This window comes from Hermetia illucens, chromosome 1 (assembly GCF_905115235.1).
Source record: "Hermetia illucens chromosome 1, iHerIll2.2.curated.20191125, whole genome shotgun sequence".
Taxonomy (NCBI): Eukaryota; Metazoa; Arthropoda; class Insecta; order Diptera; family Stratiomyidae; genus Hermetia; species Hermetia illucens.
Window position 1 is genome coordinate 35370686 of NC_051849.1, and position 21963 is coordinate 35392648.

Here is a 21963-nt window from a genome sequence, read left to right on the forward strand (position 1 = left end):
GAACGGCTATGCACTCTGCGCTTGTGAGGCAAATTTAGAAATATAAGCCTCATTAACGTTCACGCCCCTACAGAGGAGACTGCAGAGTCGGAGAAGGATACCTTCTACGAGGCAGTAGAACGAACCCTCGAAGCCTGTCCTAAATATGATATTAAAATCATACTTGGGGATTTTAACAGCAAAGTAGGGAAGGAGCCCGTATTCAGGCGATACGTTGGCTTCCATAGCTTACACCAAAATACAAATGATAATCAACTGCGGATTATTCAATTCGCAGTGTTACACGAAATGGTTGTTGGAAGCGCCTAGTTTGCGCGAAAAGCGGTCCACAAACATACGTGGGCCTCTCCATACGGGACCACTTTCAACCAAATTGACCACGTGTTGATCGAATGCCGCCACCTATCAGCCTTAATGAATGTGAAAACATATAGGGGGGTCAATATAGACTCGGACCACTATCTCGTCGGTATGTTGCTTCGAGCTCGAATAACAACACCACCCAGAATCCCCTCTGACAATCAGGTGAGAGTTAACACTGAAGATATCGGCCAGATCTTAGGGTGCTCTTTCAAAACGGTCAGTTGTGCCTGAGAAAAGAGCAGTTTTTATGGCAGTCTATGCCTATCAATTTTCTCCGAACGAGCACGGGATCCCGAAAGTGAACCATCAATACATGAATCCCGAGTCAGGGGAATCTTTAGAAAGCCGCGAACCTCTCACCATTGTCAGTATCGACCGTATTTTTCCAACACATATCTGCACAAGGTGTTATCAGAGCCCAACTAGGGATTTACATCACTTATCACGGTCACAATATTAAATCTTCTGGATTGCGTTAAGTTGCCTTCTTCATCTCCGCATTATAAATCTCCGTTAGTGTGCAATAGTGTACTATTGAGATGTTTCCATCTTAGACCAGAATCCCCTCACTGGATTCACGCTTACTTCCGGCAGGTTTACCAGAATACAATAGCAAAGTGTCGCTCCAGGGAATGAAGCAGATTCCCTTATTCTACTTTGCTTAACCCCAGGATGTCCAGCCTGTATCGCTAAAATTCTCGGTGGAGTTGGAGCAAGCGAGCATTCTGGGAACCCTCGATACCGTAATTAGGAAGCGATCTCACATTCCAGAATCGAATCGTAAATCGTTGATGAAAGCGAAAGATCAATCCAATTCCGAACGAAGCATAAGAGAGAATTGCAAGTTGCTAGCCCATAAATCTCTATCCCATTTAATTTCTTTTTAGGACGTCTCGTTCGGGCTTGGGGCTATCTATAAAAGTGTTGGAACAGTGTTAGACCGAAGGAGACACATTTTCTGAACCTTTTCATTGCTAATGATTTCGATTGGCTATGTACGAAGAGGGTCTGATCTTGGCAGTGGATCCACTGCATAGGCCAGGCATTCTCCAGTCTTAATCGCTTTCGAAAATGCAAAATATTTATGACGAATGGGATGGCCCGTTCGAGATAAAGTAACTGAAGGTCAAGATGTCTAGATATTGGAGTTAACGATCAAGGGATGTTCTGGATAAAAGAATGAGGAGTTGTTTATCAAATGAAGAAGTGACACGTCTGCTGCCTAGGAGCACTGGGATAGCCTACAGTGCCGATTCTTACCACAACTTGCAAAGGATATTTGCCTTTTCATTGTCTTAGCATAATTGTCCAAATATTCTTCTTTCCCTAAAGGATACCATTTAGATTATTCTTTTTAGTTGCGCTGCACCCTTCCTGAATTCTTAATCCCCCTTTAGAAATGCCATTCAACGCGGGATGCCTTTATAAGTTAAGTTTCGCGTGAATGGCCTACTCCTAGAAATGCCATTAGTCTTTCAAGATTAATCCACGGAAGGCTTCGCATATACTGTTTTATCTATTTACGATTTATCAAATTTCCCAAAACGGACTGGTATTCCCTCCCCCTCCTCCCTTGTTTGTAGTTGCGTTCTCAGTCTTGAGGTCTAGCAAGGATTGATATCTATAAGCCTAGGAAAATGCGGGCCTTTGTGGCTAAAGAGTAAAAGGTTCTCTCATCAGAACTTATTGGAGATGGCTTTTCTATCCTGTTGGATGAATGACCATTATTGATTGTAAGAAAGAAAATGCAAACTATCTATATTAGGTTACTTCAGAAGTATCTAGCGGGGTGCTATGCCTAACCTAATGGACCACTTTCGCGCAGTTTTCTGAGTCCAAACAAGCGGATTCGTGGAAATACCTCCTGGTTAACGAGTATTTATAGCTTGATGCTGGACGTAGCTATCCATATTGTATAGTGACCTTTCTTCTTTGTTGGAAGAGGTAAACGTCATTGATTGAGTAATTGCAGTACGCAACGTGCGATTGTTCTGGCCGCCACAATACTTCGTCCCTAGGCAGTTCTCAAATTCTAAACAAAGAATGTCGGACTTTGGCGGATAATTGAATTTTTCGAGGTTTAAAATAGTTCTTTCTTTTATAAAAGTAGGAAGCATTCGATCGGAATTATCCTAAAAATGGGCGTACGTAGAGTGAACCTTCACCTCTTCACCTTGTCACCCCGGATACTTCGCATTAGTTCAGCTTTCAGAATCCAAATGATTCTTTTGAGGTTGAGAAGAAATGGACGAATTTGTGACAGTAGGTTGTACCAATGTGCTGGCCCTGGTGGTTAGGGTGGTGAACCATCACTTTGCTGTGGGATTTCAGATAAAAAGTGTTTTGACTACAAATGCTATATGACAGCTTCAGCTGCATTACAAGCGCTTCAGCTGCATCATAAGCCGCAGCTTCCATAAAGGCGATTTCGGCCAGGATTGACACGATGATACAAGACCGATTGCAGGAGGAGTTGATGAAGTTGAGTTTCTAGCAGTATCTTTGGTTTCTCTAGGAAAAACTGGCCCAAGGTCTTTTACTTCAATTTGCCCCTTCCCAATTTTATCAAATTGTATAACTTAGACCCCCATTATGTAATGATATGGTAATGTATGTAAAAGCGCGGAATTCAATATTCCTAAGTTAGCGAAATTACAGCCGGTTGAGCGCTTTCTGTTCCAAGTAAACATTTGACAATTCCCGCTTAATGGAGACTTGAACTTATTGTGCTAATTCGCCCAGATTTCGTTTAGCGAAAAGCGAAGCTTTTGTGTTTCGGGCTCGCCCCAGATAGTGATCTGCATGATATGATCCGCTAGGGAAGACATCATCCTATCAAGAACTTCGAAGAATTTCTTGTAGAAATTCAGAGAATTGTTAAACGATTAAAGTGCCTTTTTTCAGAGTTCAAATTGGCCGGTATTTTAAGACGTAGGTTGCAACCAGTCACTCAGTTAGTCATTTTTAAGGTTTTGTTTGTAAAACAAAACCTTATTAAAATCGGTTTACTAACTGTCTGTCTGTCCGTCTGTCTGTCTGTCTGTCTGTCTGTCTGTCTGTCTGGCCGTCACACGCATTTTTCTCGGAGACGGTTATAACGATTGACACCAAATTTGGTAGAAAGGTGGGAACTGTGAGCGCTCACGCATATAGCGAGTTACATCCTCTTACGACCCATTTAAGGGGGGGTTCCCATACATGCAAAAAGGGGCTGTAAATTTTTTTTTCATCAAATATTGTCATGTGGGGTATCATTAAAGGTATTAAAGGTCTCGGTTAGTACATTTCGAAGCCGGCCTTAGTTTTGACTTTTGCTGAAAAGGTGGGGAGTGCGGGGGGTTGAAAGTGGTTATTTTTTTAACGAACCCATTCTCAGGAACTACCATACCGAAAAATCTGGAAAAAATCAGGGGGCTGCCACTATATGGTGCCTAGGCTCCGAAATACCCTCCATATCGATACCTGTTCAAATAAAGTTAATAATAGTATATTACTATAATTTTTAGTTATTGGCCGGAAAACCCCCCTTAAGTTCATGCTAGAACCACAAAATTTTGCAGCAATGTAAGCTACAGTATAGATCATGACTCTGCCAAATTTGGTGAAAATCGCACTATTACTAACAAAGTTATACTAGGTCAAAAATGTCGCTACTCTGCAAATTCAAGACTATGAATGTCAATATCACTTGAAAGTGACTATTTTCAAATAATATAAGCATATTTTACGTGCTACATGCTAATGGGACAAATGCACACCCAAATCTCTTTATAAAAAAAATGCACAAAACCTTTCATACCTGAAGCGTCTAGCTTCCGGTTTCTCAACTTGTTCACTTTCCAGGTAAGATTGCCTAAAAGTTGTGAGGATTTATACAGAAGTAATAAAATACAAAAAGATGTTTGGTCCTCACTTTTGATGGCTGCTCGACACCGTCTGGGAAGAGGGAGTTCCTCATATAGTATAGCGATATCGGAAGATGAGAACAACGAGACATTTTGGGGCTATTATGGGAGCGTTAGTTAGAATCGTGGAAAACATTGACAGCGATTCGAAAGCTGCTTAGCTGAACGGTGACACCGTTGCTAGGAGTATAATGAACCCAATGCCATGAAGTGGAAGTTGCACCCTAATAAAAAGATCATCAAAAGAACTCCAAAATCATAATAGTGTATCCACGTCTTTTCTTATAATGTAATATCCACCCTACTTCTCCACAGAGTGGAGGACACAATTTCGGGTCCAAAAAAATGCTCTTTTCGATATCAACCCATACAGACGTATTATGGAAGAGAGAATCTGGAAAAAAGCAAAATTTTAAACTTCAATCTTAATTGGTTGCTAACACCTGATTAGTATTTTGGCTAGAGATAGAAAATCATCCATCGACTTTGATGTTCTGATGATCTTGGCAAGTAAAGTCTTACGGGGTACGAGTGTCGTTATTTCATATATGACATGGTCACTGGTTCAAACCTTTTTTGTCTCCGTTACCACGAGGCGGCATTAACTGTCTATGATAGCCGGCCAACATTCAGACCCATAAAGGGTGACGCGGCAGACGACACTGCGATAAATTTTTGATTTAAGGCATTCGTTGATTCTCGATCTATAAAAGCATGCTTTTTAAGGTTTTGTGTGAAACAAAACCTTATTAGAATCGATTCGATGTCTGTCTGTCCGTCTGTCTGTCCGTCTGTCTGTCTGTCTGTCTGTCACACCCGATTTATTCGGAAACGGCTGAACCGATTGTCACGAAAATTAGTAGGAGTATGTGATCTGCCGTTCCCTTTACATGCAGCAACTGACGCCATTTTGCCTTAAGTTTAAGGGGGGCTCCCCATACATGGAAAAGGAGGGTGCAAAATTTTTTTTCATAAAATGTGGCCATGTGGGGTATCAAATGAAAGGTCTCAATTAGTACTTTTCGAAACTGATTCAATATTTGATATTGGGTGAAACATAGGGGAGTGAGGGCTCAAAATATGACCCCCAGAAAGTGTAACAGGTCTCGTTCTCAGAACCTATCCAATCTGAAAAAAATCTCAGTAGTGCATCTCTACGAAATCTAGGCCTCAAAATATATCCGGTTCCGATATCTGCACAAATAAAGTTGATAATAGTATATTTCCACATTTTAGAAATTTACCCGGCACCCCCCTTATGTTCATCCCAGAAGTACAAAATTTAGCATGCATATAATGAAGAACATAGTGCAAAATTTGGTCAAGTTTGAAGAAAATCCTACTATTATTAACAAAGTTATAGAGGGTAAAACTTTACAATTTTTTGTCAATTTCGTGCACTCTACAACCTGCACGACGTCATCATCACATATCAATTCGGCCATACCACAACGAAGTAAGTTCGTATAAATTGGGTGGAAAAGAATTATTTTGTTTTAGTTCTTTAATCATTTGTATATAAATATCAATTATTCCAACGAGACACGTGTGTATGTAGGTATATAGTATATGTGTGCTAATGAACTTTGCGGGTAGTGCCTAATTTAGATAGATATAAGAAGTATAATAAATCGGAAATATGGGTACGATCAATTTATATACGTGGCTATATGTGTACAGTAGTCGAAAATAGGCAGTTTGTTTGTTTAGGGTGAGCGTAACATCTACGGCTGTAATATGTACGTATGTCTCGTAGTTTTGTAGCTGTATAGGGGTAGAAATATGTGCGTTGAAATTTCTTAGATAAGATGAACACAAAACCTTTATACCCGAAGCACGAGCTTCCGGTATTCCGACTTGTTTTAATAGCAGCAGCTTTAATATTCTACGATCGATGCGATACTATAAACTTAGAAGTTTACGATCAAGGAATGTGACGCCCCTATCCAGGACCACTGGGGTAGTCTGCAGAACTGGTTCTTACCACAACCTAAAAAAGATATTCGGCTTTGGCCTTGAGTCACGTACAGAATTTGTCTTCTTCCCCTAAATCATACCATTTACATTATTCTTATTTTACCCAAGTTTGAGTAAATGAATCTTTTGCACCCTATAGATACCGCAAAAATTGTGACTAAATTATCCGTGATTTTCGGATAAACTGTTCTGCTTCCCGCAAGTAATCCTGTTTAGGTCAACGAAAAAGTTCCTAAAAACCTTCTCTGTGTAACTAAGCTATCATAATCAAGTTTTTAGCTTCTCTTAATAACATACTTGAAGTACTTCCAATGTTAATCTGCTTTTATCGCGTGTTTACATATAATATTCATATATGAATATGAATGTACGTATATAATTTACGATGACCTAAATTAAGTTATCACACAAAGGCTACTTCCTCCAAATTAATCCGAAATAATTAAGCTCCAGAGTTGCACTCTCCGCAATAACATTCCTCTCAGAATGCATTGGACTAAAAAAATATTTAATAAACGATTTCTCTAATGCGGTAGTCACCCCATACAAACGTAGATAATGGAAATAATATTTTTATTAGCCACCGATAAACCCAATATATCAAGCAAAAAAATTGGAAAAAAGGCTGCATAGGTCGATCGAATATGCGTTGCCTGTTTACGATGACTTTACAGACAGTTCTGCATTATCTATGACATTATCATACATGCTATACATGTTTTTGTTGTAGTTTTGGGCTGGTAACCAAACTCTTTCGAATTTTTCTCTTCATGGCAGCTGTTACCTTAGTTATCCCCCAACAAGGTTTCAAGAGAAAACGTACGCTATATTTGGTAACCAATAAAAATAACTGATATTTTACTTAAATAGAATGGGATTTATGTATTTATTTACGCAGTTTTAGCAGTTGACAAATTACATTTATAACTTTTCAACATTTCGACAACAATCTTCTTCTTTAGACTTTTTCGGTTCAACAGAGAGGTCGATACAACATTTTGAAAACAATTATGATTGTGAGGGAGACGATAGTCGAGATGGTAAAGGGACAGCCCCTCTGTCTCGTTACCCCAGATTATAAACCCCGGTTGTCATGAGTGTTTGTGTTCGTTTTTGTACTGTATCATTGCTGGAGACTTGACACTTGTACAGAATTAAGTGTGAAAGTAATGAAAATCAGGATTACAATTTTCATTTCACTCAGTTTTAACCGAAAAGTCCTTAGAAAACATCCAAAAAACCGCAATGACTTAACATCACACCCAATATATACTAAGTCGTTATCTTTATTTTTCAATGTTCTTTTACTTCTTTTCCATATTATGTGTTGCAATATTTTTGGGCCGATTTTCGATGGTTCTTTTGCTTTTATTCTACTTTTATTTTCGTGTTTATTATCTCCATCGTTTATTCAAGTGTGTATTTAGCTAATTCAATACATGACCTCGCTGTAAACATGTTGTTAATCCTTCATAATGTGCAAAATAAATTACCTCTAACACTGATAATGATAATATACGATAAGGAGCCGAGCCTTTTTGCTGTTACCAATTGGATTTGACGGTAGGAAAAATACCAGAAAATATTTGCAAACAACAATTTTCGGTATTTTGTCCAAGGTCACCATATTTACATCATTCAGTAGGGTATATGTGGCTTTACTTTTTTACATTTGAATCATCTTTAGGAGAATTGAGAATAGTTCGTTCAAGCGTTACGTGATATCGTAATCATTAATAAGTAATCTTAAAGTTGTTTTAGTTGTAAGTAAACGACTGCATAATTTGAATTGCCAAGTTTAAGAACTTAAGCAGCGCTGGAGGACAGGAAATATAAATGCGAAGCCCACCCTATTCAATAGAACAGTTTCTTCCACTTCTTGGCAAACAGAATAGGAGCCGCTTCAATCGCATGGGGGAAAACACCTTGAGACTAGCACATAGGACCTTTATATTTGGCCTATATCAAAAGCGGTGATGGTACTCTTGCTCGCAATTACCGTCCTGTTCTATTTTTTTCTTCTAGCTCAAAAATCCTTGAGAGATATGCCAACAATTGGTTGATAAGGATACCTGGGCCTCCTTAAAATAAAATAAAAAAGAATTGTTTGTTTCCTATCCACTCTGTTGTAGAGTGTAGGGCATCCACGCAGTCACATTCCATCCTACTGCGGCTTCGTAATTTGCTATCCAACTGGCACAGTAATCCTTTGATGCATCGGTATCAAGGAGACTATATACAGGAGATTAAACTCTCAGCACATTCTTTGAAATTTTATGGAGACGGAAAAGCCTTGCACACTTTCGACTGCGATGCGCATTAGGGCTGGCGTAAGTGCCGAGTATATGATGCAATGCTTGAGTGTGGCCACGTGCTTGCGAGCACGTAGCAGCATCTGTCATTACAGCAGATATTGCACAGCTGTTTATGGCTTTGCACATCCCAGCGGGAACCAAAGACAGATTTTATGAGATCTGCCCAGATTAATGATAAAAATATTATAATAATAATAATCGTTGGCGCAACAACCCAATTAAATCAGTGCCTTAAATGAGTACTTCATTCAACACCGTAAAATTATACTACAGAATTGCAGTACCCTGTAGGAGGCAATATGGTGAGTATTGCGCTCACCCGAGGTTATTACCCTGATTTAACTCAGGTACTCATTCACAGCTGAGTGGACTGGTATCGGATGTCAAATCACAATACAAATCCCACTGCCACCAGTGAGATTTGAACCGCGGCCCTCCGTACGATAGCCTTGTGCTGTAACCACTATTACCAGACGAGGAAATCCTGGCTGTCCTTTGTGTGGAAATGAAATACTTGTTGGAACGAAAAGCAAAAATGTTTTTATTAAAAAAAATTTCCATCTGTTGCCATCTTTTTTTTTGTTTTTTCCCCATCTTTCCGGAAGTTTCTGGAAACCACTCCAAAATCATGGACACAGTAATGATAATGGATCTTAATGGAATCACTGAACGAGTGTTACTTCAAAATTCTTCTATAGAAGCTTGGCGGAAGCAAATACGCAAATACATTTTTGGTAATTGATCCATGTTTGCTCTCCTAGGAAGCGAGGAGAGAATAAGTAAATGGAGGAGGAACTTCATCGAATCTGACACGATAAAGAGCCTTTTTAAAGTGTTCTTTCCACCTCTTCAGTTGTTTATCGTCTTTCACAGGACCATCGAACAATTTGTGACCACATGCAAACTCTTTCGCGATGCGGTGTACACTTCTGAAATTATTGTGTTCTGCGGCATCTTTCGCTTCTCTCACCAGCGTTATAGCAAATTCTCTCTGGTAATTATTGAACCCTTTCCGTTCATCGATTCGCTTCCACGATCCCGCAGTCAACCAGCTCATATGGCGTCTTTTCGAAATGTAGCCGACGACCGCTTTAGCACCCGAGAAAAGACCCTTTTTGATAACGACTCAATGCTCATCGACATTGTCAGTCAGATGACTCAGTGTATCTGGCGCCCGATACTTGGAGATAGTTTCTCCAAGTAGACTGAAAAAAGCGGGAGATAGTTTCCTTCAATTAATCCGGTACATCATCAAGTGTGTGTGGATTCAATCTGAAGCATAGTCGAATTCCCAGTTTTTCAACTTCTTAATTGAATGCACAATTATTTGTTCGAAGTGTGCCAGAGAGGCCGTAGATGGAAAGGTGAACATTATGCGGACCTCCTTTTTGTAATTTGTATTACAGGCCTCTAAGAATACTTCAGGACCGGAGCTAATTCCCCGCTTTCGCTGGTGGCAGGTATAGCAAAACTGTTTGTGGCTCTGTCACTGCTCATCAAGGAAGCGCCCTCTCACCACTGCTCTTTGTTCTTGCTATGGGTACTGTCACTCTGAATATCCAACTTCCAGCGCTCTATACAAAGCTTTATGCAGACAATGTTTTCGAAGCGTCTCACAAGAAAGCTGTTCTTCAGCAGTTTGTCCAAAACTTGAATGATTATCTCATGTCTCCCAGACTCAGCCTGAATTTGAATAAAACAGAATTTTTGACGACCGATCGTAATGAAAAAGGCACTATCACTATCAGTGGCAGTCATTGTCAGGAACCGAGCAATTTAAATATCTCGGACCAATGTTTTCAGCCAATCGTTAACTAAATACAACGCATCGTGGTAATGGAGACAAAAATGTTGTGTTAGACCAGTGGCATAACACGACAAGATCACTTCCGAAATGAGAATATCCGCGATCGATCGTGGAAAAACTGCGAGAGACGGCGTCACCGATAGCATGAAAACAAAGGTGACTTGATGCACTAGAGAGTGATTTGAGAACTTCTCGACCCCACACGGACCAAAACCCTTGATCCTGTTTTCTGAGCGGTAAACTGTGAACTGAACTGAATATTTTCTGAAAATTAGGAAAGTAACTTAGTCGAATGATTCCATTAAGCGGGGACGTTAAATGCACTACAGCAACTCGAGGGGTTGTCTAATCATGATTGCAGTGATTTTGTCATTTCTAGGGGTTTTCTTTGATTGAGATGGTCTCTGATGAAATAAGCAGCGCATTTGGATTTAAATTTAAGAGCCATGCCTACTGTTTGCTGCGGTAATCATTGTGAAGGTAAAGCCATTTCTGGACAATTTGGTTGAAAGGAAGACACTGACAAGCAACTAAATTTCTTTAGGTTGTGTGTCATCAAAGCAGGGCAGTGCTCTATAGGATGCACCTCGATAATAGTTGAGGCAGAAGGAGTTATCAGATGATGGTACAATCCACCAATCTTGTTCCTCATTCGTTTGTGATATCCAGGGTAGCGAGCGGAACTGAGCACGTTAACTTCTTTTAAGGTTTTATTTGTAAAACAAAACCTCAATTCAGAGTCTGTCAATCTGTCTGTCACACGCACTTTTCCCAGAAACGGCTAAACCAATTGACAGCAAGTTACATCTTTCTACGTTGAGTTTAAGGAGGGGTCCTAATACATGTAAAAGGGGGGTGCAATTTTTTTTTTTGCGCATCGCATATAGTTATGTTTGGTATCCAATGAATGGATGTTTGTTGGGAACCCGGGTAGTGCGGGGTCGAAAGTGATGATATCTTTAACGGGCCCATTCTCAGGAACTACCCAACCAAAAAATCTGAAAAAATTATGAAGCTGGCTCTATAGTGTCCAGGCCTCAAAATACTCTCCATATCGATATCTACTCAAATTAAGTTAAAAATAGCATGGTACCATTTTTTGGGGGAAATTGATTAGAAACCGCCCTTATGATTATCCTAGAATTATAAAAATTTGAGTTACAAATGGAATAGTTTTGCACTCTAATATATGTACTTATATAAGAAACGAACAAAGTCTGTCATACCTAGAGCGCTGAGCTTCCGGCTTCCCGACTAATTTTTATTTCCAATTTTAGTAAGTTTCCAGAATGTATTGATTGATATTGAATATTCTGGGTAACAAGGTCTATAACAGCGCAATCTCCGATGTAAAGGAGGATAAGATACGTGACTTATGCGATTGATATGAGAACGACGAAGTGACAAAAACCTGACTAGCCAATCAGTTGCAATTTAGTGACGCTACATTTAGATGCGACCAACCTGAATGATAAAAATTCATTAACTTTGGTAGCTCCGTCCCGGATGATCATTTAATCATTCCCCAATCTTATGCGTGATCGTTTACATTTCCCGTCTTTCCACCAAATTTGGTGTCAATCGTTGTAACAGTTTTCGAGACGTCTGCGTGTGACAGACAGACAGTAAACCAATTTTGTTTTACACAAAAACTTAAACAAGTCGGGAAACCGGAAGCTTGACGCTTCAGGTATAAAAGGTTTTGTGTTTCCTTATGTCAGAAGCATAACGCAGCTCTTCATTGCTCAGTTCTCTCAATGACAGTAACCTGCCCAGAACTGAGCGATTTCAATATCTCGAGTCAGGCGTTATGGGTGGTGTGGTCACATTATTCGCGCCAACGAGAATTCACCTACCAATATTGGTCTGAACATCGAAGTCAATGGTAGGCGACCAAAAGGGCGGCCGAAACAATGGTGGCTTGATACGCTGGATGGGGATTTAAAACCCTGGTAATTACATCCAAATCGAGCATTTGATAAAATAAAATGGCGAAACCGATCACGATGAGCCGACCCCGCTTGTGAACGGGACAAAGGCTGAAGAAAAAGAAGAAATCACATAGCTAAAAATTCCATTGCCCTCTATTTTTTAGAAAGCCATTTAAATAAATCATTTGATGGAAAGCCATGCATTGATAACAGTCAACCTCATACGGTTCACACTCTGAGTTTAATATTATTAGCAAATGCGAACAATTTAACCAACATCAGATATAAAAAGGGCTGGGGAGAAGTAGATTCTCGTTAATTACGCATCTTATTTGTATGGCTTAGGATGCTGTTAATTCGTACGAAATTGATAAGTTTGAACTGCTTTAACTTTGACACTAATAGTTGGATTTTCATGAAACTTGACATGCGTATGCACGATTCTGTCCTCTATGCGGGTGCAGTACTAGAATGAACTTAAGGGGAGTTTTTCAGTTAATTTCTAAAAGTTGGTATTATAATATTAGTAAGTTTATTTGAGCATCTATCGAAATGGAGTTATATTTCACATAAGTGTTTTAGACAAAACCTTAAAAAGGGCTGTGGAGAAGTAGATTCTTCATAAATACGACTTTAATATTTCACACAAATGTCAATTATTCTCGCTAATTATGACGTCAGCATCATATTTGCTTCGCTTCAGAAGCAGTAAATTCATGCGAAATTGCTAAGTTTAAAATGCTTTGACGTTAATGACCAGATTTCCGTGAAATTTGCCGAGTATATACCAACTATTGCCCTCTATGCTGGTGCGAAATTTGGTAGTCGTAGGATGAATTTGAGGAGGGCTTTTCAGTAAATTTCCAAAAGTTGGTAATAAATATACTATTAGTAAGTGTATTTGATCAGATATCGAAATGGGACATATTTTGAGGTCTAGATTTCATCCAAGCGCGCCATCCTGATTTTTTTTTGGATTTTTGGTTTAGGTGGTTTCCGAAAATGAGTCCTGTCTCACTTTAAATGCGTACATTTTGACTCTTTACTCACGCATTTTGCAATTCTCGCCAAAACTAATATCAGTTTCAGAAAGCACAAATCAATGCCTTTCTTTTGATACACTACACGGCTATATCCGGTGAATTTTTTTTTTCAAATCGTTTTGGAGGAAAATGCGTGTAACAGACAGACAGACAGACAAACAGACAGTAAATCGATTTTAATAAGGTTTTGTTTTACACACGCGTTTGATCTTATTAATTCCAAATTCAGAGTAATTCCATAATTATTCAGGCTTTTAATCTTATCTCCCCTCGAATTCTCAAAACAACCAAACACCTAAGACGACAATTCTAAGAAATTCCGGGTGAATTCGTGGAAAATGGCATAAATTTCTTGGAAGCGGTTATTGTACTAAACCATAAAACGAATATTAGAGTTAAATAAGCCAAGAAAGTTATTTTTGTTTGAATTGTATTGACATGATCACGTATTCACGACCACAACACAGTCGTTAGCGTCTTCAGTACGGCGGCTTTTTAGATGGCTGCACTTAAAAAAGTTTAGGCTTATGTAAATAGTAAAACAGAAAAAAATCTACTTTTGTAAATATCACACCCAATTGTAAATGAAAATGAAAACTTAAGATTAGAGAAAGGAGAAACAGACGTTTCATTGCCAATTGTAATCGCGATATTTTGGTAAATCTTTTTTTTATTCGAGTTGCGAGCTGCAGATAAAAGTAAATATTAACACATGTCGATAAGGCGTGTTTGCATTGCTATATATGCAGGTAAGTTAATGATATACACTCATATAAGAGTATTTGTAAGTATTTTCAGTGAATCATTCATCATAAATGACAATGGTGACTGATGGTGATTGGAACAGGCGGCGTTTGGTTGAAGCCGGATAATGGATGAATTTTCACTTATAAATTTATTTTAGGAACAAGATAAGTAAATAATTTCTATTCAGGTTATGTAGATAACTAGAATAGACTGGACTAAAACAAGCTAGAGATGAAATAACACATCCAATCTTTACATTTTAAATTTCTGCTGACAATGAATGACATTGCAAAAAACAGTCATAATCCCTCGGTTTTATCCTTTCAATGATAGGAAATCCTCCAAGGTTACGGAAAAAACATTCACAAGAACTCCACACTAATACTGTTTACAATGGCATTATGCAGATACTAGTTAAAGCTCCCAAATAAAAATTCTGTTCACGCAAATTCCTTCATTTTATTCTGTGCAAATAGGAAATGATGCAAATTAAAACTGATTAAAAGATTAAAAGCCAAAGAGGAAAAAATGAGTGCGAACAAACAGAGTAGCTTGCATTGCTTCTCCGCATAGGTTGCCCGTATCTAATCTTGCCGATTTCCAACTTTGTGAAAACAAATTTATCTTCACATTAGTATATTCTCAGGGTCTTTTTACGACACTTCAAAAACAGAATTTTATCTAAGGGTAAATATTCAGAAAAAAACGCTGCCACAAACTGAATCAATGGTTCAAGTTTCTAAATTACCCAAATTCATGGATATTTCAAGGTTGCAAATGAATGAGGCTCATTGAACTTTAGGCGAGATAAATATGTATGAAAGTATGAGATTGTGATAAAACTAGCTTAGTAATCCAGATATCTGTAAATGGTCTTATCAGATTGAGATACACAACACTAAATATCTTATGCTTTTAGTATTGGAAGAATGTTTAGGAGTCAGAAAAGGTGGAAAAGGTGCAAGTAGGATGTTTCTGTGCAATGCTCTTATAACTACTAACTAAATCTATGAACAAAAAAAAACTAAATTATTTATGCGATGAAAATTTACTTACTTGAAATTTGGGAAGGTTGTTTGGAAATTTCTGGAAAAGAAAGCAAAATGTTAACGCAGGTATACGACTATGTGATATTTTCTAGAAAGGAAGTGAAAATGCAGTTGTTAACTGTGTTGTATAAAAAAGTAGTGCAGAATTTAAATTGTGTGAAAACTATGTTCCTAGTTGTCATAATCTCGGCAGATGCCGGATTTTACCTAATACTAGCACTAAGTGCCAAGAATTTAGGCTCGGATGATCCTTCCTACTACGCCCCTTTAGCGCTGGTGGTGGTGGCCGATGGTAGGTCAATGAATGGAAGAATCCGTCGAGAACTCCCCGCAACATCGAGCACGTATGAAGAATGGTGTACTTCTGCATGGTTTGAACCAGACTGTGCGAAAGCCCCAGGACACCAAGGGAAGCTGTGAGGGATTTAGGTACAATACCTGTAATTGACAATATTATGGGAACTACAACCACCCGCTCGAGAGGCCATTGGCGACCTTCTTCTTCACGTCTTTCCGTTCGATGCTGCTGTTATGGGGGATAGCAGCAACAATTATATACGCGGAGCGACCCGCCTTCTCAACTAACAACACGTCAGGCTTGTTATGTGGAGTATGGCGATCAGTCAGAACTTGCCGGTGCCAACACATGCTGAAAGCAGAACTATCAAGTACTGCTTGCGGCTCATATCGGTAAACCGGACATGTTCCCGTGATCAGCTCATGCTTGTATGCAAGGTTTCAATGGATAACCTTACATACAGCATTATGCCTGGTGATGTATTGCACCGGTGCTATAATAGTACAGCCAGAAATGAGATGGTCCTACGTCTCTAACCCCGAACCATACATTCGGCACTGGACGTTCTCCACCCGTTCTTTCATGATGAGCTTTTTATAAGCTCGGGTGGCGACCACGCCACCCTGAATGGCACACACCTCCGTCTCAGCAAAGAGCTCCCCAGCACACAGCCATCTGTTCGACAAATGCAAATCGACAAATGGCTACCTAAGACAATTCATGTCTTTACCGTGCATTGCCTTCGACTTCCATTTATCTATCCGCTCTTGGTCTGACTTCACCCCATTCAGAGGATTGAAAAATCGATCCTTCAAGTTAAGTACAGTCAGTCCACAGTCTGCCTTACAGACAGCCGCATGCAAGGCACTCGCCTGCTCTTTGCTGTAAAAATAAGCGAGTCGACTTGGCGATGATGTTGTGTCGCCACGTCAACCACATCCCCACCTCCGATGTTGCGAGGCATGTTCATCCGCTCCCGGGCTGACTATGGATGATGCATTCGGAATTCGGACATAGTTGTCCATATCCACCGCTGCACGTTTTACAGATCAGTCTTCGTCCACGGCAATATTCCGAATGCATAAGCCAGTGAAGGGTAAGCGAATACGTTCAGTGCGCTTATTTTATTCTTCTCTCAGGGATACGATTTCAGTACCAGCTTTACACGTTGCAGGAATTCAGACAGCAGAGCATCCTTCAGATCACCAACTCGAGCATGGGTTCCTTGCAGAATTCCTAGGTACTTGTAGAAGTCTGTCTCGGTGACAACTTCGATGTGGAGGTCACCAATGCTTTGTCCGGCATGCGGCTCGTGATGACCTTTGCGGATGGCTTGGATTCGACACTTGTCTAATCCAAACTCCATCCGAATATCACGGCTGAACCTGTCTATTATTCGCAACAGACTTCTAAGATGGTCGTCAGTACCAGCATACAGCTTGATGTCATCAAAGTACATCAAGTGTTTCAGTTCGCACTTAGCACGTAGGCCATACTTTATTGCAAAACCATGCCCTCTAGCACCATTCAGTAGTCGTGAAAAGGGGTTCAGTGCCATGTAAAAAAAGGGGACTCAACAGATCCCCGTGGAAGATGCCCCTCCGTATATGGATGGACTCTGAGGTGTTAGTACCCTCAGATGTACGAACTGATAAGGTGGTATGCCACCCTTCTATGACTGTCGCCAAAAACTTTATTAGTTTCGGATCAATGCGATACAGATGTAGGACATCGATTAGCCAGGTATACGGGACGCTATCTTAAGCTTTCGCATAATCGATATAGCAACTAAAGAGGTTTCTAATTAATTTTAAATTTAATTTTCTATTTAGGTTTACCTTATTTATTTTTGGAATTTTATTACCCAAACATGAAAACGGATATGAATTCAATTTGTGAAGCAGTTCATCAAAGGATATTCTGAAGTATTTAAAAAAAAAGCAGAAAAAACATATAAACATATAAATGCACACAGGTAAAAAGGAAACTGAACCCCCATATAGAACATTCGGGGTTATATTGTAGCTAAAACATATGTATCTCAACTTAAGCCTTAGCTCCCTCGACGATTAGCTTCCTAGTCATGATGGGGCAGCACAGTAAGGAGGACCCTGTTAAGCGCAAGAGAAAACAACAGCACTTCAATCATGACGATCCATCCCTGAGCAAAAGGGGCAACCCTGAGTTCATCGATCGAGAACCTGAGTCCCAGACTCAGATTCTTCACTTATTCAAGTGGAACCAACTCTATTGAGACCCACTCCTTAACGGACGAGTTGAAATAGTCAGTCTGTCAGCCCTCTGACCCCGTGCACCAATCGACAGTACCTGCTGAGGTTAAAGTCTTGTCTTGTTTGTCTTCGGGCAGCAAACGGCCTCCGGGCAAACGGCTTTCGGGTAAAACAATGCATCCAGGCAAACCCTCTCCGGGCAAACTGCCTTGGAACAACTCTCGAGTTGTACCAATGTTGAAGGGAAAGCATCATCTGGAGCATCTGCGGTTAAGAGCTAATCAAAGCGGCAGCGGTCCTCGGAGGATCCCAACTCTTCGACTCAAATGGCTACATAGCCATCCGGTGGTGACACAAAGCGAGCAGCTTAGGAGAAAATCGGTGGCCGGCAGTTACATACAACCCTCAACCGGAAGATTGGGCTCTGGCATGCAAAGTACTATAGTTTTTCTGGAACGAATGAAATGGGCATTTAGCTAGTTCCATTGCTTCAAAGCTTCGGATCCAGGTGGCATTATTCCTGCTCTATTAATAGAAAGAATATATACCGCGCTTGTTTAGTACACGCTTATATTCCAACCAACTGGCATGATGTGAAGGCACTATTTATTCCGAAACCATGGAAATCCACCTACATAGATATGAAAACCTTCAGACATATATCAGGTGGAGACTTCACTATAAGCAACATGCTTACCAGCATCGTCAAAGAAACAAGGGTTTTCGCACACGCATTAACCGACGATCTAGCCGTAATAATTATCGGCAAGTTTTTGGGCACAGTATGTGACTTCCTGATCTCTAATCCACAGTTGGTGAAAGTAGATATTTGAATTTTCGCCGTCAGGCGAAAATCGTTGTGCAGGAAAGTGGGGCGGTTAGAAATGGGACATGAAAACAAGACCTTCATTCTGAAACCACCAATGTGAGTAGGAGAAAGAGACTCTGGAGGCTATGCAGGTATGCTACTGCCCAGCCTTCTCAGAACTCAGACAAGGATACCTTGGTACGGTTTTCTTTAACAAAGAGTCTGTGCATTCTATGTCGCTGGAGAATGATCTCAGATTAGCGAAAGCCAGGAAACGTCCTAGGCGAGAAGCCCTTAACTAGACGATTTCCTCGGGGAGTACAATGGCCCCTACAAAGGTTTGGGTGCTTGAGGTTGCGGCTCGTGGACTGCATTTTAGACTGATGCGGAATATAGCTCTTTGAGAACCTACCTATCCCTCACTGGTGTTCATATGTGGTGACAGTGGGATTTGTATCGTGATTTGACGTCGGATACTAGTCGACTCAGCTGTGAATGAGTACCTGAGTCAAATCAGGGTAATAATCTCGGACGAGCGCAATGCTGACCACATTGCCTCCTACAGTGTACTGTAGTGTACCGTTACGGTCTTAAATGAAGTGCTCTAACACCCTTCAAGGCCCTGATCCAATATGGATTGTTGCGCCAACGATTATTAAGGCCCAACTTTGCACTCATTATAAATTCAGTTCAGGACGCTACTTAGTGTTTAATTTTTGGTACCAAGGGTACTAAATTTACGTACTTTTCAACTGAAATCGATACGAAGTTAATATTTTCCATATTTCTTTTTGCTCAATGATAATACGACCGAAGAGTCGAAGTGGTAACCTTACGCTGCCTGGTGATCTTGTGAAGAAGGTCAACGTTTCCGCAAAATCACAAAAACAGAGTGGCGGTTTCGGTGAAAGAAGTCCACCACCCCAAAAGGAATAAAGTAACACAAGTAACACAAAAGTAAAGTAACACAACACACAGTTGGACGACACACTGCGGAAGTTGACAGTTCGGAAATAACTCAACGTCATTCGAATTCACGTTCAAAAACTCCACGACATTGGAAGATGCACGGCACCCCATCTCCGAAAATAACCGAGAAGACAGTGTGCCTTTGTGAAAGAGCCTTCAATGAAAATCTTAGGCTTTGGGGGCCCCAAAGCGACCAGAGCGAATATATTGGCATTTATTTACTAGAACATGGAAGAAAAGTATCTTCTAATGTGTTGTGTTTGTGTTGCACACTTTAGGCATAGAATATAATTTTGTCTTCCAGCAGGCCAACAACTCCAAGTATACACCCTTCTGGGCACGAAAATGGTTACTGTGTAATGTCCGTGACGACCCTTTATCCCCCCCCCCCCTCTCGGTAAATCTTAACCTGGTTCAAGACCTGTAGCAATTGCTGGAACTCCAGGTTCATGTTTGGTATTACTCCTCCGAAAGTCATTATAGGAAGCTAGGAAGAAGAACTCTCCTCTTTATCTTCTTTGAGTGGGAGTGGTCTTTTCTTTGTATTGTTTGCCCGTTTTTTAAAATCATTTTTTTGCTTCCACTGTCTTTTGCAATATTGGTATGTCCAAGCAGAAAACCAACCAATCAAGAATAATAATCTGTTTCATTTGAGGATAGAGCAAACTCATAAGATGTTGCCTCATCTATGGCCTATGGAGCAGCGTGAACTAAAGCGGCGCATATAAAAACACCACAGGGGTATGAAAGAGCCTTTTTGGTCACGCTGCACGATAGGCCCCTGAGAAGCGAAAATGTTAGCACATTTTTTGAAAAATCAATGTATTAATTTTTTTATCAATTTTAATTCTCTAAAATATTTAAATTCGAAACCCATAAAATTTAGTCTAGGTAAATTACAAAGTATTGGAAGCTTGAATCAAAAATGATGCCCCGAATAGTTCCGACTGTGGCTTTATAAAAAAGCCAATTTGGTAAATTTTCTCATACAATAATTTTGAAATCCAGTTTTATGGTTTTAGGAAACATTTTCTTTATTTATTTAATTTATGCATTTTTCATCAAATCTATAATATATTCGTAGGGCAAAGTAAAAGTAAAAGAGATAAATCGAAAAATAGAAAATGATTAAATGATTTTTCGCATAAATTTATTAATATTCATTTTATTTGAGAAATCTTTCGATTATCTTTCTACATTCATACGAGCAGATAAGACAAAACCTATCAAACCATTCCAAATGAGTTTTTGTGTCATAAAAACCATAAGTCTAATTTATGGCACTGAAAGTCAACAGTTCAATTTGAAAATCTCTCCGACAAATTGATGTCAAAGTGAACAAATTGTGATTTGAAAAGTAAATTAAAAGTAGTTCGGGCATCCGTGAACTCAATATCAAATGCTAGTTGGCTACATGTATTTAATAATTCGAGAAAGTCCGAAAAAACCAGCTCCAATTTGTAATAAAATTTAGTGGGGATATCACTCCGCAAAGTATCTGGGCCTCATAAAGCTATCATTTCCATGGTTCCCATGTTTCTATGTACTCATATGTATATTCTAATCGCAACTCTGGCCGTTATCAGGAAAATGTATTATTGCTTGTTTACAGATGGCCACAATGTTATATACACTTTGTCCCAATTAGAAGTCATCTTGAAAACAAATAAATATCTTTTCTGTGTTTTATTTCACTGGCAACAATAAACAGTGGAATGGAATCAACGACCAGTCGATGCTTCTGTTTGGGGTTGAAAAATCGGCTACTCTATTTTCATCGCCTTACAGGGTGAGTCATGCGTTAGTTCAAATGAATAATTTCATTTTTATTGTATCTTAGCAGACAGATAAATCGTAGATGGTAGACACGAACTCTTGGGGCTAATCCTATCGTTAACCTAATTTATTGGAGTGAAAATATACTTCAAAGATGATAAGTGGCTGCTATTTATACATAAAAAAGTTTATCAAACTCTTTGTGCAGATTAATAAAGCGTTTATTTATTGCCAATTTAAAAAGTCCAATGGGTGAGAAGAATATTAGAAAAAGTGTAATACGACAGACACGCAATATAGAGGCAGATTTCATCTAATATTCGTGAGCTTGTTCCGGAACCTCTACCCTGCAGTAGGTCAAGTTAGCAACAAAAACCATGCAAAACAGGAAGGGCGAAAGGGTTTCAGCTGCTTGCCAAAATTTGCAATGTACATCGGAAGATACGAAAGGGATCGCATTCACATACGGAAGCAAGGTGCATACAAATCCTCGAACGACACAACCTTTCAGCTTCCAACTAACAAACGACGTATTCTAAAGGCTGAAGGGAGCAACACTAACTAAAGTCAGGGCAAGGCAGTTCACAGCGCCTGAACACGCCCCCGAAGACACCTGGGAGGCTTTCATTGTAAATTATTTAGTTTAGTTTAGTGAGACCCATTAGTTAGACCCATTGTGTATCCCTGGAAATTGCCTATTCAACGGCCTCTCGCCTACGGCGTTTGCAGACTTTCGCGAATCTG

The 21963-nt window shown here is 39.7% G+C and overlaps 1 protein-coding gene across 2 annotated transcripts in view; it reads right to left on the bottom strand.

The window, feature by feature from the left end:
• LOC119652254 (sestrin homolog) overlaps positions 1–21963 on the bottom strand; it is a 283703-nt gene that overhangs the window by 191385 nt on the left and 70355 nt on the right. For both annotated transcript variants that reach the window (XM_038056245.1, XM_038056237.1), the window contains exon 3: positions 15145–15174. The gene's annotated coding sequence lies outside the window, so the exon portion shown is untranslated. The remainder of the gene's footprint in view (positions 1–15144; positions 15175–21963) is intronic.